Here is a 16,508-nt window from a genome sequence, read left to right as displayed (position 1 = left end):
TAACACGTGTGAGTGAGGGGGGGTTATTAAATTTTTTACTTGGTGAACGTTATTTTTGCACACATGTAGCCTTGTGCACTTGATCGATGTCTACTATAATGGCCACTATAATAGAGCAAAATAGAATTCCTGTTTGTTTCGTTCTATTTCAACTTTAAGATGTTTTTTACCCAAGTGCAATATTTAGATGTGTGTGGTCACAAGCGTTCTATTATAAAGGCTGTCATGGCTAACTGCAATATTAGTGTATTGTTTTCTCTCAAGACTTGAGTGTCATTTGCAGTAAAGTCTAGGCAACAAATAACATTGGATTGCTTTCCTTACATGTTTTAGCTTTGAGTTAGGTTCACACTTTATTTTACACACAGACTGATCATGTAGATCACATTCTTTGTTGTTTAATTAGTTAAAATCTGCATTTCCCCATCGCAGGGATTTTTTTGTTTTTTGTTTCAGTGCAAAAAAAAGTGTCACCTTTTTGGTCCCTCAACAGTTTGCATCCCTGAATATAAGGATATGTAATTAAAAATTGAGCCCGACCGATTAGGGCTGTGACGGTCTTGGAATTTGAGGTTTACGGTAATTGGCCAGGCCAATGTACACGGTCACCAACATAGCTGTTCAGGGGGGTCAAAAAAGGGGAGATCACAATTCTGTTTGTACACAAGTTTACATGGATATGCTTTCAATAAAAAACCTACATGAAACAAACCATTACACTTCGTTATTATCATTTATTATTATTATTCAGGTTATTACTAATAAATATTCAACAAATTAAGAAATGCCAGTCTGGAAAGGATCTGTTGCGTTTTTGTATTGACACAACATTAATGGACACAACATTAGGCTCCCGACTGGTGCAGCGGTCTAAGGCACTGCATCTCAGTGCTAGAGGCCTCATTATAGACTCGAGTTCGATTCCAGGCTGTATCACAACCGGCCGTGATTGGGAGTCCCATAGGGAGGCGCACAATTGGCCCAGCGTCGTTAGGGTTTGGCCCGGGTAGGCCATCATTGTAAGTAAGAATTTGTTCTTAACTGACTTGCCTAGTTAAATAAATACAAGGGGATACCTAGTCAGTTGAATGCCTTCAACTGAAATGTGTCCTCTGCATTTAACCCAACACCTCTGAATCTGAGAGGTGCGGAGGGCTGCCTCAATCGACAATCATGTTTTCAGCCCCCTGGGAACCTTTCGGTTACTTGCTCAACGCTCTAACCACTAGGCTACCTGCCTCCCCAAAAATGGAGTGAAAATAAAGATATATGCTTACCTTGTCTGTTGGCTTTTCTGCACATATTTTTTTTAAATGCAGATCCCATTTGTACACACAAAACCATTCAAATGAAGTCCAATGGGTTTTCTCCCACTTTTCCCGAAATATTTGTATGACGTCACAAACCATGCTGCTGAGGTCATTCGATAGCAGTGGCGTTGACACATTTTCTTCAAAGAGAGGACGTCTTAATGAAATAATGTAGCCTAAGCTACTTGAAGAGGCGGTTTACAAGATTAAATCATGACAGGAGCATTTGAGTCTAAATAAAGAGATGGAGTCCAGACAGGCTACTTTAGGAACATTTCTGAATGGACATGTAGGCGTATAGAGAGAATCAGCGAACTCACACACGCACACCGCTGTAAAAGCACCCTTTAATCAAAGCCACCAGCGTACAGTATGTCAGACACACAGGCAAATATTTATTCTTTCCTTAAAAAAGTTTTAAAAAACAAAGGCTTACCTTATTCTTTACTGAAAGTAGGCTATAAGATAATGAATTGACAATGAAAGTATGGAGTATTATATTTTGAATGGATGTTAAAAAAAACTACTTTAAAATAACATTTAAATGACTGTCGATTTACTGTGTGTGTCACGTTCTGACCATAGTTCTTGTGTGTTTTGCTTGTTTTAGTGTTGGTCAGGACGTGAGCTGGGTGGGCATTCTATGTTGTGTGTCTAGTTTGTCTGTTTCTATGTTTGGCCTAATATGGTTCTCAATCAGAGGCAGGTGTTTTGTGTTGTCTCTGATTGGGAATCATATATAGGTGGCTTGTTTTGTGTTGGGGTTTGTGGGTGGTTGTTTCCTGGCTCTGTGTTTTCTCTGCACCAGCTAGGACTGTATCGGTTTGCCACATTTATTATTTTGTTATTTGTAAGTGTTCACAGTTTCGTATTAAACATGTTGAGCACTGGCTACGCTGCGTGTTGGTCCGATCCTTGCTACACCTTCTCTTCTCGTGAAGAGAGGGAAGGCTGCCATTACAGAACCATCCACCAAACTCGGACCAAGCAGCGTGGCTACGGGCAGCAGCAGCAGCAGCAGCGAGTTCAGGAATGGACATGGGAGGACGAGCTGGACGGAAAAGGACCCTGGGCAGAGCCAGAGGAATGTCGCCGCCCCAAAGCAGAGCTGGAGGTCAGGCAAAGCAGAGAGGCGGCATATGAGGCGCTAGCAAGGCAGAGCGGCTGGAAGCCCGAGAGGCTCCCCCAAAATTTCTTGGGGGGGGGGGGGATAAAGGGGGTGTAGCTGGGTCAAGTAGGAGACTTGAGCCAACTCCCCCTGCTTACCGTAAGAGCCAAGGATGGAACCAAGAGCCGGTGAGGGCGGTATTGGAGGTGAGCGAAGTAGAGACTGTGAAGGATCTAATGGGGAAATTGGAGGAGAGAGAAATTAGGGATTTGCTGGTTTGGTGCATGAGGCACGACATCCGCCCGACGGAGCATGTCGGGATTTGATGTCACCTGAGTCAGCTCTCCATACTCGTCCTGAGGTGCGGGCTAGCCGTCTGGTGAAGACTGTGCCAGCCTCACGCACCAGGCCTCCTGTGCGCCTTCCTAGCCTGCACGTCCTGTGCCAGCTCAGTGCACCAGCTCTCCAGTTCCGGCACCACGCACCAAGCCTCCTGTGCGTCTCCAGAGCCCTGTACGCACTGTTCCTTCTCCCCGCACTCGCCCTGAGGTGTGTGTCTCAGTCCGGTACCACAGTTCCGGCACCACGCACCAGGCCTACTGTGCGCCTAGCAGGTCAGAGCTGCCCGTCTGCCAGCGCCGTCTGAGCTGCCTGCCTGCCCAGCGCCATCTGAGCTGCCTGCCTGCCCAGCGCCATCTGAGTGCTGCCTGCCCAGCGCCGTCTGAGCTGCCTGCCTACCCAGCGCCATCTGAGCTGCCTGCCTGCTCAGCGCCATCTGAGCCATCCGTCTGCCCAGCGCCATCTGAGCCATCCGTCTGCCCAGCGCAATCTGAGCCATCGTATGCCCAGCGCCATCTGACCGCCCGTCTGTCCCGAGCCGTCAGAGCCGCCGTCTGTCCCGAGCCGTCAGAGCCGCCCGTCTGTCCCGAGCCGTCAGAGCCGCCCGTCTGTCCCGAGCCGTCAGAGCCGCCCGTCTGTCCCCGAGCCGTCAGAGCCGCCCGTCTGTCCCGAGCCGTCAGAGCCGTCCGTCAGTCCAAGGAGCCGCTAGAGCCGTCCGTCCAGTCAGGAGCCGCTGAGCCGTCGTCAGTCAGGAGCCGCTAGAGCCGCCAGCCAGTCAGGAGATCAAATACTAATGTCATGCAATAAAATGCTAATTAATTACTTAAAAATCATCAATGTGATTTTCTGGATTTTTGTTTTAGTATCCGTCTCTCACAGTTGAAGTGTACCTATAATAAAAATTACAACCTCTACATGCTTTGTAAGTAGGAAAACCTGCAAAATCGGGAGTGTATCAATATTTGTTCTCCCACTGTATATATAATGAAAATATTTTAAAATTAAATTTTTTTATATTTAAATTTTATCCCTCTTTTCCCCAATTTTCGTGGTATCCAATCGCTAGTAATTACTATCTTGTCTCATCGCTACAACTCCCGTACAGGCTCGGGAGAGACGAAGGTCGAAAGCCATGCGTCTTCCGAAGCCACAACCCAACCAAGCCGCACTGCTTCTTAACACAGCGCGCCTCCAACCCGGACCAATGTGTCGGAGGAAACACCGTGCACCTGGCCCCCTCGGGCCAAACCCTCCCTAACCCGGGCCGACCTAATGCCAATTGTGCGTCGCCCCACGGACCTCCCGGTCGCGGCCGGCTGCGACAGAGCCCGGGCGCGAACCCAGAGACTCTGGTGGCGCAGCTAGCACTGCGATGCAGTGCCCTAGACCACTGGGCCACCCGGGAGGCCCAAAATTACATTTTTCAACACTGAATTCTAATAAATTGCCATCCAAAAGAGCAAATATCCAATAACTATGCTTCCAATGTTGATTTCATACATTGTGACAATAATGACACATCATGATTATGGTTCAGATAAGTGTTCAGATAAGCATTAGATTTCCTTTTTCCATCCTATTTATTGAATATCGGTTATCGGCTGATACCGATATAGCTTTAAAAGGCCAATATCGACCGATAATGTTTGTGAACTGATAATATCGTTCGGGCTCTAATTAAAATGGTTGCTGTACGCCAGACAGGAATCTCGCGCTCATATGTTTAAATTAGAAAACAGGATGAGTTAAGTTACAGTCAGTGCCTTTGAAAAATGGGAGATTCTTGATGGATTACAAGGCATTTTATTATACAGATAATCTAAGATGAATTGTCTGATTTAGTCGAGTGTTGCATGAAGAGCTAGACTGTTGTTTAATTCTTCAACCAGCTGCACTGAAAGCCATGCTCACAGATAGGAATACTTTAGGGACGGCACCCTGATGGAGATTTGAAGAGTGAACCATATTGGTTTTTAAAGGAATGTTCCACTCAAAATGCTATCGAACTGTGCCGTTGGCTGGTCTAGTTGTAGTGCTGCCGCCCCCAGACCACATTTGTCACTGGAGGCAACAATTCCATCCCCCATTCCTCAACTCACATTCTCTGCTTTATACCTCTCATCGATCTCCCAATCTACATTACTATCCTACATTTGTCAATAAAATTATAAAATACCTTAACTATACACTCAGTGGCCTGTCTGTTGGACCGAACCATTTTTGTGAACAGGGTGGTGTACCTAATAAACTAGCCATTGAGTGTATATAACATAGATTTTTGGGGGGGGCTGTAGGACATTGGGGAATCAACTCCGCTTTATTTATAAGGAGCACGTGTGCACCTAAGTTGAAAAATGTAGGTGCACACAAAGAAATTTAGAAGCACAATTACAAATATTTGAGGTAATAAAGCTAGAATCCAACATTATTCTAGGTGCAAAAAATCCAGGTCTCACAGCAAAACATGTAGGTGCCTATGCGAGTTAAATAGATTCGCTGTAGAGCCCTGTACCCCCGGGGGAGTTGTGGCATAATCCTGCTACTCCGATACAGATGGATTTAGGATGATGAGACGTGTGTCTTTAACCCACAAGGGGTGCAGGATTAATAAGCAAGCAACCAGAATGTCTGGAAGAATGTCTATCTATGTCGGTCTCTCTCTAACACATACACACGCTCTCTCTTTCGCTCTCTTTCTTTTGGTCATTATATCTCTTTCTACCTCTCAAGGCCCCTTTACACCCCACCCCACCCACCACTCCCCTCCCCCAGTGTCCTGACATTGTCCTCTAAATTACCCCAATAATGAGATTACAGTGTTTCCCACTCCTGAAGGGAGGGAGAAAAAGGAAGGGAGGTAGAGAGAACGTTAGAGAGTGATTCTGGGAGAATGTGATAGCGAGCGAGAGAGCGAGCGGGAGATAAGGATCAGCGCTGCAGAAATGCACTCTTGGGCCGTGAGTAATTATTCTGTCCCCAGTAACATTAGCTGTCACGATAATGGAATATGCACAGAGATTGATACCCTGGGTTGCCGTTCAGAAAAGGAAGGATCATTTAAACCGGATGCACTCTCGTAGTCACCACATCAGTATGGACTCGCATGTATTGTGTATACACACACCGCATCTGTACACACACACACGTGCTCTGGACACACACACACACACACACACACACACACACACAGAGAGAGGTCAGGTTGGGTGTTTGTTAACACACAAACCTCTGTGTGAAAAGGCCATAGGGGACGAACATATTTGTCCTACTTACCAAAATGGCTTAGCTTTTGACCAATGTTAGAGTAGTAGGTTGGGTATATGACGGAACAAATTCACTGTTTGCTGTGCCTCAACTACGGGGACTTTGTTTTAACACTTGTGAGAGATAATAGACCACTTAATAAGAATAGCTCATCCTTTAAAGTCCTAACCTTAGAATATTACACAAAAGCCGTGTGTTTGTTAGGAGACCATAGTACAGCTATTGATTTGTRACCATGATTACAACTATTCTATTCTAGAGTTGAATGCAAGTGTACAAGTACCACTGATGTTGAGTAGAACTCTGTGCCTGATACATGGTTTTGGCCTATATGCTAAAAGCATCACTCAACACTTATGTTATTTAACATTTCATTTGCTATTTTTGGATTAAATTTTCCTTATCTTAATAATGTACTTTTTCATTTATCTCTCTGGCTGTAATTTTGGACTATCGCATAGTGTCTTGTTTCATTATTGCAATACAAATGTTTTGAACAGGAAAGATAACATGTTTTTTCTTTTAAATGCCTCATTTCCTTTCAGGTCGAACCAGCTGCAGGACAGGGTCACTCTGATAAAGGGCAGGATAGAGGAGGTCAAATTGCCCGTTTGTGAAGGTGGGCATCATCATCTCAGAATGGATGGTCATTTCACTGTTCGCACTCATTATTATTTTTATTTTTTATTTTTTTAAATGTGATGGACATTCCAAAGATACTGTATATTTTTCTAAATATTTCCTGAATCGGCTTGAATTTAAATGGAAATTCCCCAAACCCTGAAAAATTTGAACAATATCTCAACATACATTATAGAAACCTCCCCATCAGTAGTAGCAGCTGTGACTATTTTAAACATGGCATGTATAGAATTAGCCCCGGCCATGTCCCCTCCTGAATACTTAACCAGGGAAGCAGAGTTACTTGGAGTCGCTCTGAGCACTGATGCCCATTCGTCAGCCAGATCCTCGCCGGCGATACGGACGTAGGGGTTGAAAGTTGGACACCGCTGAAGTCATCCTTAATTCATGAGCAGGCCGTATCTGTCCTCACTCACGTCCCACCCCAGCCTTCCCCGAACACCCGGAGTCACACGGAGGGGGGGGTCACAGAACAGAGCATTGCGGTTCGCACCGGCACGGATGCTCACCGCCGTTACCAGGGGAAATAGAATTTCACAGCGTGACGCGAATCTCTCATGACACCGGCTCGCAGAACGCTAATAAGTCTGAGAATCCTCCTGTCACTCCTCATCATCGCAGCGACTGTGGACATTTCTCAAAGAGTGCAGGGCCCCAAAACATTGCCCTAGGATCTGCCTGTGTAAAGTGGAGAAATGACAGCCCTCGCCGAGTCGTAAATTAATTYAGTCTGCGACCTTGTTGGCGGTAAGTAGAAGTAAGTCTGAGTCCCGACAGCAAGAGACTGATGTAGCCCCATTTCTTACAGCGGTTTAGTCCCAACAAGGTCTGTCTTCAAGTTGTCATCAATGGATTTTAATCAGAATACCAGTCCTTTTATAGATGTGATCTGATGCAAGTATTTACKGACAGAGTGATATAAATCACTTATTTTAATACCTTACGAAGTTGTTCTTGCCATCATGACTTTGATTCATCTATAGGCTACCAATATTACTAACTTATCAATTTGCCATATTAGCCAACCACCAGTGTGTAGCACTGTACATCTGAACAAATGCCTGGGTGTGGGGCTTGACTTTGATGACTTTGTGTAGTGGCTTTACTCATAGACTAGAGTGATTTTGGCAGAACCTAGGACTATGCTGATCCCCATGCCAAGGTGTCAGGCTGTGAACGTTTTAATAATCACTAAACTGGCCCCCTATGCCCCCCAGCGCTGTCCAGCACACAGAGGATACACACACACACACACACACACACACACAGTGACCAACACACATTCATGGGTACACACACACACCACACACACACACACACACACACACACCACACACACACACACCACCACACACACACACACACCACACACACACACACCACACACACACACACACACACACACACACACACACACACACACACACACACAACACACCACACACACCACACACAAAGAGCACAGGGGTAGAAAAAGGAGAGCAGTGCCAGCCAGGTACCCTGAGCCTCCTAATGCTTCCAACAAGGGACAGGGAAAATGGGTCATACCTCTGCCAACCAGCCAAAGGGGTGGGACATCACTCAAACTAGACACTTCTGGAGAACACGACCGCTTCTTTTTACTCTTGAAGTAATCAGAGAATGTTAAAGGAACATAACACAGTTTTACTTCAGTTTGACTTGGAGTACTTTTTACAAATATTTGACTCACCATGGAGAAATATGTTTTATCTCTGAGATAATCACAACATTTGGACAAAAATGGCAAAGAAAGCCTCCTTTATGTTAAGAGAACAATTTGTCATATGCTACTACTCGTAGTGTTTGATTGAAAATATTGGCCCTAGGTGAACTCTACTCAGTAATACACACTCTACGAGTTAACAGGGTGATGTAAAGTGATCCATCCAGTAAGGTCTCTCTACTTGAGGGAGAAGTGACAAGTTCCATCAGAAAATGTCCGAACTTCTGGCCGTCTCCCACTTTGACTAGACGATAGGGGATCACTCGGGCTGGTGATTAATGGGGGTGAGGTGGAGGGGGGGGGGTTCATTTTGTGAGACAAGTCGCCTGTCTACCTAGCCAGGGTTTTGTTTGAGAGATGGCCTTTAGCTGTGCCACTGTTGTTTCATAACTCAAAGCATTGATCTGTTCCTCTCTCTGTTCTACTCTTTCTTCTGTCTCTCACAAAGGATGTGTCCCAAATGGCACACTATTTCATATATAGTGCACTAATTTTGACCAGTGGCCACAAGGCTTTGATCAGAAGTAGTGCACTATGTAGGGAACAAGGTTCCATTTGGGATGAAGCCAGAGTTAAGAGACTTCTGACTGGGGGGAGGAGGGGCTGAATTACTGAGAAGCTAAATAAAGATTGTCACCTAGAGATCAATGAGGTCTGATGGGTCTAGGTGACTGTTTATGATGAGAGGGGGGGTGGGACTCTCATGAGTGAAGTTGGCTTTTAGAATCAGTTTTGTAGCCTTGAACCCTCAGGCTTTAGGTGTAGTGAAATGGTACTGGAGAGAAACTTTCGGGGCTGAAGAATTAATATGGAAATCCACATTGAGGTCTCATCAATGTGAGCGCAAAGCCTAATTCCATTGGTTGGCCTAGGTCACTGGGAAGTGATTATCAAATAACGGTGAATAGAAAATTAAGAAGGGTGAGCTTGATTTGGAAAGAAGGCTTTCATAAAATAATTTTTTTCTCCGGAAGGCGGTAGGTACAGTTGAAGTCGGAAGTTTACATACACTTAGGTTGGAGTCATTAAAACTTGTTTTTCAACCACTCCACAAATTTCTTGTTAACAAAGTATAGTTTTGGCAACTCGGTTAGGACATCTACTTTGTGCATGACACAAGTAATTTTTCCAACAATTGTTTACAGACAGATTATTTCACTTATAATTCATTGTATCTCAATTCCAGTGGGTAAGAAGTTTACATACACTAAGTTGACTGTGCCTTTAAACAGCTTGGAAAATTCCAGGAAACAGGTACAAAAGTATCTATATCCACAGTAAAACGAGTCCTATATCGACATAACACGAAAGGCCGCTCAGCAAGGAAGAAGCCACTGCTCCAAAACCACCAATAAAAAGCGAGACTTCGGTTTGCAACTGCACTTGTGGTCAAAGATCGTACTTTTTGGAGAAATGTCCCCTGGTCTGATGAATCAAAAATAGAACTGTTTGGCCATAATGACCATCGTTATGTTTAGAGGAAAAAGGGGGTGGGCTTGCAAGCCGAAGAACACCATCCCATCCCTGAAGCACGGGGGTGGCAGCATCATGTTGTGGGGGTGCTTTGCTGCAGGAGGGTCTAGTGCACTTCACAAAATAGATGGCATCATGACTCAGTTACTCCAGCTCAGTCAGGAGGAATGGGCCAAAATTCACCCAACTTATTATGGGAAGCTTGTGGAAGGCTACTCAAAACGTTTGACCCAAGTTAAACAATTTAAAGGCAATGCTACCAAATACTAATTGAGTGTATGTAGACTTCTGACCCACTGGGAATGTGATGAAAGAAATAAAAGCTGAAATAAAGAATTCTCTCTACTATTATTCTGACATTTCACATTCTTAAAATAAAGTGGTGATCCTAACTGACCTAAGACAATTAAATGTCAGGAATCGTGAACAACTGAGTTTAAATGTATTTGGCTAAGGTGAATGTAAACTTCCGACTTAAACTGTAATTGAATTGAGGAAAAGGCACTTTTCATAACTTATGAAGCAAAAAGAAGACGTGAAGGACTTTGGCTTAACGGTTGTGATCTGTAGATTTGACAGTGTTTTTTTWATCGTATTTTACAAGGATTTGTCTTGAAGTGTGCAAAGTTTGCCTAGACGTCCACTTTGGAGGGCACCAGAGTTTATTTGGGGAGAGTTCAACAATTGCGGGTGGCTCTGTGCGTTAGATCTGTGGAGACAAATTAATGGCAGCCTCTCCTCTCTAGCCTCATTATCAGTAATAGGAGTCTCACCTGCCCAAGTAGAGGACAGCAGTAATCAGTCATCCTGTCGCCCAGTCGGACTGACCGTCAGTCACTCACACATGCATAGGCACATACACACATGGTGACACATACACACTCACACAGAGACACACAGTTGAAAACACCAACATATGCACATCCACACACACAAACTGAACATTATTTTGTATTTCTTTTATTTGTTTCACCTTCATTTAACCAGGTAGGCCAGATGAGAACAAGTTCTCATTTACAACTGCGACCTGGCCAAGATAAAGCAAAGCAGTGCGACAAAAACAACAACACAGAGTTACACATAAACAAACGTACAGTCAATAACACAACAGAAACATCTATGTACAGTGTGTGCAAATGTAGAAGATTACACTGTGCACTCTTTGGAGAGGTGTTTGGCTACTTGGAAACACCAGTTAGACCTCTCACTCAAACCCTTGTCATTTTCTTTGTCTCATATTGCACCTACCCCACATTTTTCACAAATACTCTTGTCATGTTACTGAATGTATCCAGAGTATTTTCAGATTTTGTTTTCAACAAATGCTGAGAAAAGTACAGTAAATGTAAAGTACACATAAAATAAAAAGTGTAATATTTGGATTCAGTCTTGTCAGGTGAATTGTTGTCCTCATTTTTAGTCTAATACTTTTTCCATAATCTCCAAACTGTTCCCTTTTAATTGCTACCATGCTTATGCATATGGTTTCCATATTTCTCGTGTAAGAAACATTTAAATGTAGCCCTATCCATATAGGCCAATTCCCACGAGTGTAAGGGGTTAATAGCATTAGTTAATCGCAATTAATCAATGAATTTGCTCAAATATGGCCCAAAAGAAAGATGTTTTCATTGAGAATGCAGTGCATTGAGTTAGAGGCTTTGATCGTAAGGAATGGGAACACCACATMTTGTTTTGATAGCATTTTCGCCTTAAACAACACAAAAGTAACTAACTGTAAAATACAGCTAACTAGTTTCGCTCCCAGTGTTCAAGTAGGCCTACACCCTCTCATCAATGTTCTTGAAGTTTAACACTTGCTCACAGCACACACACAATCTCTCTTTCTCACACAAACACACACACAGCTGTACTGTTAAAGCTTCAGGCATTCTAACTGACTAGGAAAAAATAATACTGGCTCTAAACAACACAAAATATTTTTTGCCCTTAAGTTTTTCTTGATCATATTTGGTTAACATTACACAACATGTTTTATGGCAGAATGTAATTGTCTCTTGTAGAATTTCTTAACTCGGTGGAACTTGATATGCACCAGATTCATTCATATAGAAGTTAACTGACCAAATTTAGTTTGTTCCCCCCAAAATTATTTTTGGGTGGGCAGCGCTCATTAGAATAATACCCACCATGCTTTGCAACCAAACATGTGTATGTTTACATTTTGGTAATTTAGCAGAGACTGACTTCAGTCAGCGCATTCAACTAAGGTAGATGAACAACCACATGTGAAACGTTTACGTAACAGTTACTGAGAATGTCGTGGTAGTTAAACTGGTCTGTTGGTTAGTTCACTGTACCTTTAAGCCCTGCTGGTTTAGGAGCTGGCAGAGAAGCTCAAGGATGAGTAAGAAGCAGATGGGAGCACAATGCTCCCTATTGAAATCTTCACTATACAATTATTAATTGGAAATAAAACTTTGAAATGTAAAGAAGTGTTTATTTAGTAGTTAGGACGAACGTAACTTAAAGAGCACAGTTGATTCATTTGGGAAGTACTTGTTCTAATTGAGTTGAAATATATATAAATATATATAGTTTTAATTTAACCTTCATTTTGACATGCAATACATATTGAGAACGAAGTCTCTTTTCCAAATGCACCCTGTATAATAAAATATAAAACACATTAAACACTAAATATATACTGAATAAAATAATAAATGCAACCATTTTTTTTACTGAGTTACAGTTCATATAAGGAAATCAGTCAATTAAAATAAATTCATTAGGCCCTAATCTATGGATTTCACATAACTGGGCAGGGGCACAGCCATGGGTGGGCACAGCCAGGCCCAACCAATCAGAATATTTTTTTCCACACAAAATAAAATTAATCGCTTACCTTTGATAATCTTCGGATGTTTGCACTCACGAGACTCCCAGTTACACAATAAATGTTCTTTTTGTTTGATAAAGATTAGTTTTATAACCAAAAACCGCCATTTGGTTTGCGCGTTATGTTCAGAAAACCACAGGCTCGTTCCGGTCCTGAAAGGCAGACGAAAATTCCAAAAAGTATCCGTAATGTTCGTAGAAACATGTCAAACGTTTTTTATAATCAATCCTCAGGTTGTTTTTAACATACATAATCGATAATATTTCAACCGGACGGTAACCCATTCAATACTACAGAGAAAGAAAATGTCGAGCTACATCTCTCGCGCGCAGGAACTAATCAAAGGACACCTGACGCGTTTTGAAAAATCTTGCTCATTTTTCAAAATAAAAGCTTGAAACTATGTCTAAAGCCTGGTCACAGCCTCAGGAAGCAATTGGAAAAGGAATCTGGTTGATACCCCTTTAAATGGAGGAGGGGTAGGCAACGGAACAGGGATTCTTCCAAATAAAAGGCACTTCCGGGTTGGATTTCCTCAGGTTTTCGCCTGCAAAATCAAGTAGAAGTGAGTACTATAATCATTTAGTTCAGTTATCTGTGCCTTCTTGGGTACAGGAACCATGGCGGACATCTTGAAGCAAGTGGGTACAGCAGACTGGGATAGGGAGTGACTGAATATGTCCGTAAACACTCCAGCCAGCTGGTCTGTGCCTGCTCTGAGGACGCGGCTAGGGATGCCGTCTTGGCCGGCAGCCTTGCGAGGGTTAACACTCAAATGTCTTACTCATGTGGCAGACCAGTGGGTTTGGTCAAGACGTTTACCCATATCAGACACGGACAGAGAAGGATTAGCTCAGTTTCAAGTTTGTTTATTTAAATAATATATCAAAAAGAAAAGGATAGGTTTRCRCCATGAGACCCTCTCCGGGACACCGTCTTCTGGGTTCCGGGTCMGGCTGTATCCTATCGGGCACAAAACTGAACTCCCTCTTCTTACCTCTGCAACCGTCAACAATAACACGGGAGTCCTTTCTTCCCCCAYTCTCTCTGTGAGTTGCCAGGGCCTTGCACAGCTGGTGACCTGATCGTTCGTGTCCTTTCCCCTGGCCATCCAGACCAGGGGAGCATGGTCCGTGACCAGGGTGAAGTGGGTACCTAGCAGGTAATAGTTGAGTGTCTAGCGCCCACTTCACCGCGAGACACTCTTTCTCAATGATAGAGTATTTATTTTCCCTAGGCATCAGCTTTCGGCTGATGTACAGGATGGGGTGCTCCTCCCCCTCGTGTACCTGGGACAGAATGGCCCCTAGTCCCGTATCACATGCGTCCGTCTGGACCACCATCGGCACCTGGAAATCAGGCGTTACGAGAATCGGATGGGAGCACAGCGCTTCCTTCAGACTGTTGAACGCCGCTTCTGTCTCGTCTGTACATTTCACTGTTTTCGGGAGGCGGGCCCTGGTTAGACCGGTGAGGGGGGAAGCTATAGCCACAAAGTTGGGGATAAACCGGCTATAGTATCCTGCCAGTTCCAGGAAGGACTTGACCTGTGTCTTGGTGCGTGGAACGGGCCAGTCACGCACCGCGTGAACCTTCCTCTCCTGGGGCTTGACGTTCCCCCGTCCGATCAAATGCCCCAGGTACTCCACCTCCTCGAACACTAGCTTGCATTTCTTGGGGTTTGCGGTCAGGTTTGCGGTCAACCCGGCTTGTCTGAGCGCGTTCAGCACCGCCTGGAGGCGCGTCAGGTGCTCTTCCCAACCTTGGCTYTGGATGATGATATCATCCAGATATGCTGCTGCGTACTGCTGGTGGGGTCGAAGCACTCTGTTCATCAGCCGTTGGAATGTGGGCGGGGCTCCATGGAGACCGAACGGGAGCACCCGGTACTGATACAACCCGTCTGCTGTCGAAAACGCCGTCTTCTCCCGGGAGGAGGCTGCCAATGGTACCTGCCAATATCCTTTGATCAGGTCAAGGGTGCTGATATACCGAGCCTTTCCCAATCGGTCGATGAGCTCGTCCACCCTCGGCATGGGGTAGGTGTCGAATACGCTTATGTCGTTCACACCCCGGAAATCATTACAGAAGCGGAGGCTACCCTCCGGTTCGGGCACCAACACGATGGGGCTGCACCATGCGCTGTGGGACTCTTCAATGTCCCCCATCCTCAGCATAGCCTCCACTTCTTGTTTCACGGCCTTCCGTCGTGCCTCCGGAATCGGATACGGCCTCTTTCTTACCATTTCCCCGGGCCGGGTACAGATATGGTGTTCAATGAGGGTCGTGTGGCCCGGCTTCTCGGAGAACACCGCCGTGTTCCGATCGACAAGCTCCCTGAGCTCTTGCTTCTGGGCCGGGTCGAAGTCCTCAATGCTCGGGACCACCAGTGGTTCCGTTGGCGTCCTGGGTCCCAACCATAACARGGCCAAGGCTGTCCGCTCGTGCCACCTCTTCAACAGGTTCACGTGGTAAATCTGTTGAGGTTTCCGTCTCCCCGGTTGTCGTACACGGTAATTGACAGGTCCCAGCTTCTCGATCACCTCATATGGCCCGTGCCATGTTGCCAGGAACTTACTTTCGGCCGTGGGGATCAATACCAACACCCTGTCTCCGACCTGGAATTCTCGGGGCTGGGCTCCCCGATTGTAGACCTGGGCTTGGGCGCGTTGGGCTTTCTCCATATATTCCCTCACGACTGGCCATATGGCTGTCATCCMCTCCCGCATCGTCTCCACGTGCTCTACCATGCTGCGTAAGGGGGTCGGTTCGGCTTCCCACACCTCTTTGGCGAGGTCCAGTAGGCCACGTGGCCTCCTCCCGTAGAGTTCAAATGGGGAAAACCCAGTTGAGGATTGGGGTACTTCTCGGATTGAGAACATTAGGTGGGGTAGTAGCTGGTCCCAGTTCTTCCCGTCCTGCTCGATGACCTTCCGCAACATCTGTTACCTCTCGAAGTTCCCCCCTGATACAAAAGGTTATTATTAATTTGAAAATGGGGGTATCGCCAGTCACTCACCCCCGGAAGTAGCTGTCCATCCACCGCTATCACTTGGGCGGCGGCAGCTTTCAAAATCAGATCCTCTCACTGGGCCGTCCCGAATTGTCCCCTCAGCTGGACTCCTCCTCCAGGGGTTCGGGTTCCGGCGCCCTCTCTGACTCCGACTCCGGAGCCGGAGACACCTGCTGGTTAAACTTCTCACGAGTCACCAACCCTGATCCGGTAGCACCCCCCACCCCCCCCCACTGAGTAGCATAGCTAGCATAGCGTCACAAGTAACTTGTAGCATCTAAATATCATTAAATCACAAGTCCAAGACACCAGATGAAAGATACAGGTCTTGTGAATAAAGCCACCATTTCAGATTTTTAAAATGTTTTACAGGGAAGACACAATATGTAAATCTATTAGCTAACCACGTTAGCAAAGGACACGATTTTTTTACTCCCAACAGCTTTTTCCTGCGTCAGTAGCTATCACTAATTCGACTAAATAAAAATATATATAGCCACTAACCAAGAAACAACTTCATAAGATGACAGTCTGATAACATATTTATGGTATAGCATAGTTTTTTTTTTGAAAAATGTGCATTTTTCCAGGTATAAATCACAGTTCTACATTGCAGCTGCAATCTGAAATAGTGCTGACCCAGCCAGAACAATTACAGAGACCAACGTCATATAACGAATTACTCATCTTAAAACATTTCAGAAAAATACACAGCGTACAGATATTGAAAGCCCAACATCTGGTGAATCCAAACA

General features: G+C 44.9%; 1 pseudogene; it reads left to right on the top strand.

Annotated features, from left to right (window-relative positions):
• The window catches only part of LOC111969084 (protein arginine N-methyltransferase 3-like), a 129,161-nt pseudogene that overhangs the window by 15,260 nt on the left and 97,393 nt on the right, over nucleotides 1–16,508 (top strand).

Source organism: Salvelinus sp. IW2-2015, linkage group LG10, assembly GCF_002910315.2.
Source record: "Salvelinus sp. IW2-2015 linkage group LG10, ASM291031v2, whole genome shotgun sequence".
NCBI classification, from domain to species: Eukaryota; Metazoa; Chordata; class Actinopteri; order Salmoniformes; family Salmonidae; genus Salvelinus; species Salvelinus sp. IW2-2015.
This window is presented reverse-complemented; position numbering and strand designations above follow the sequence as displayed.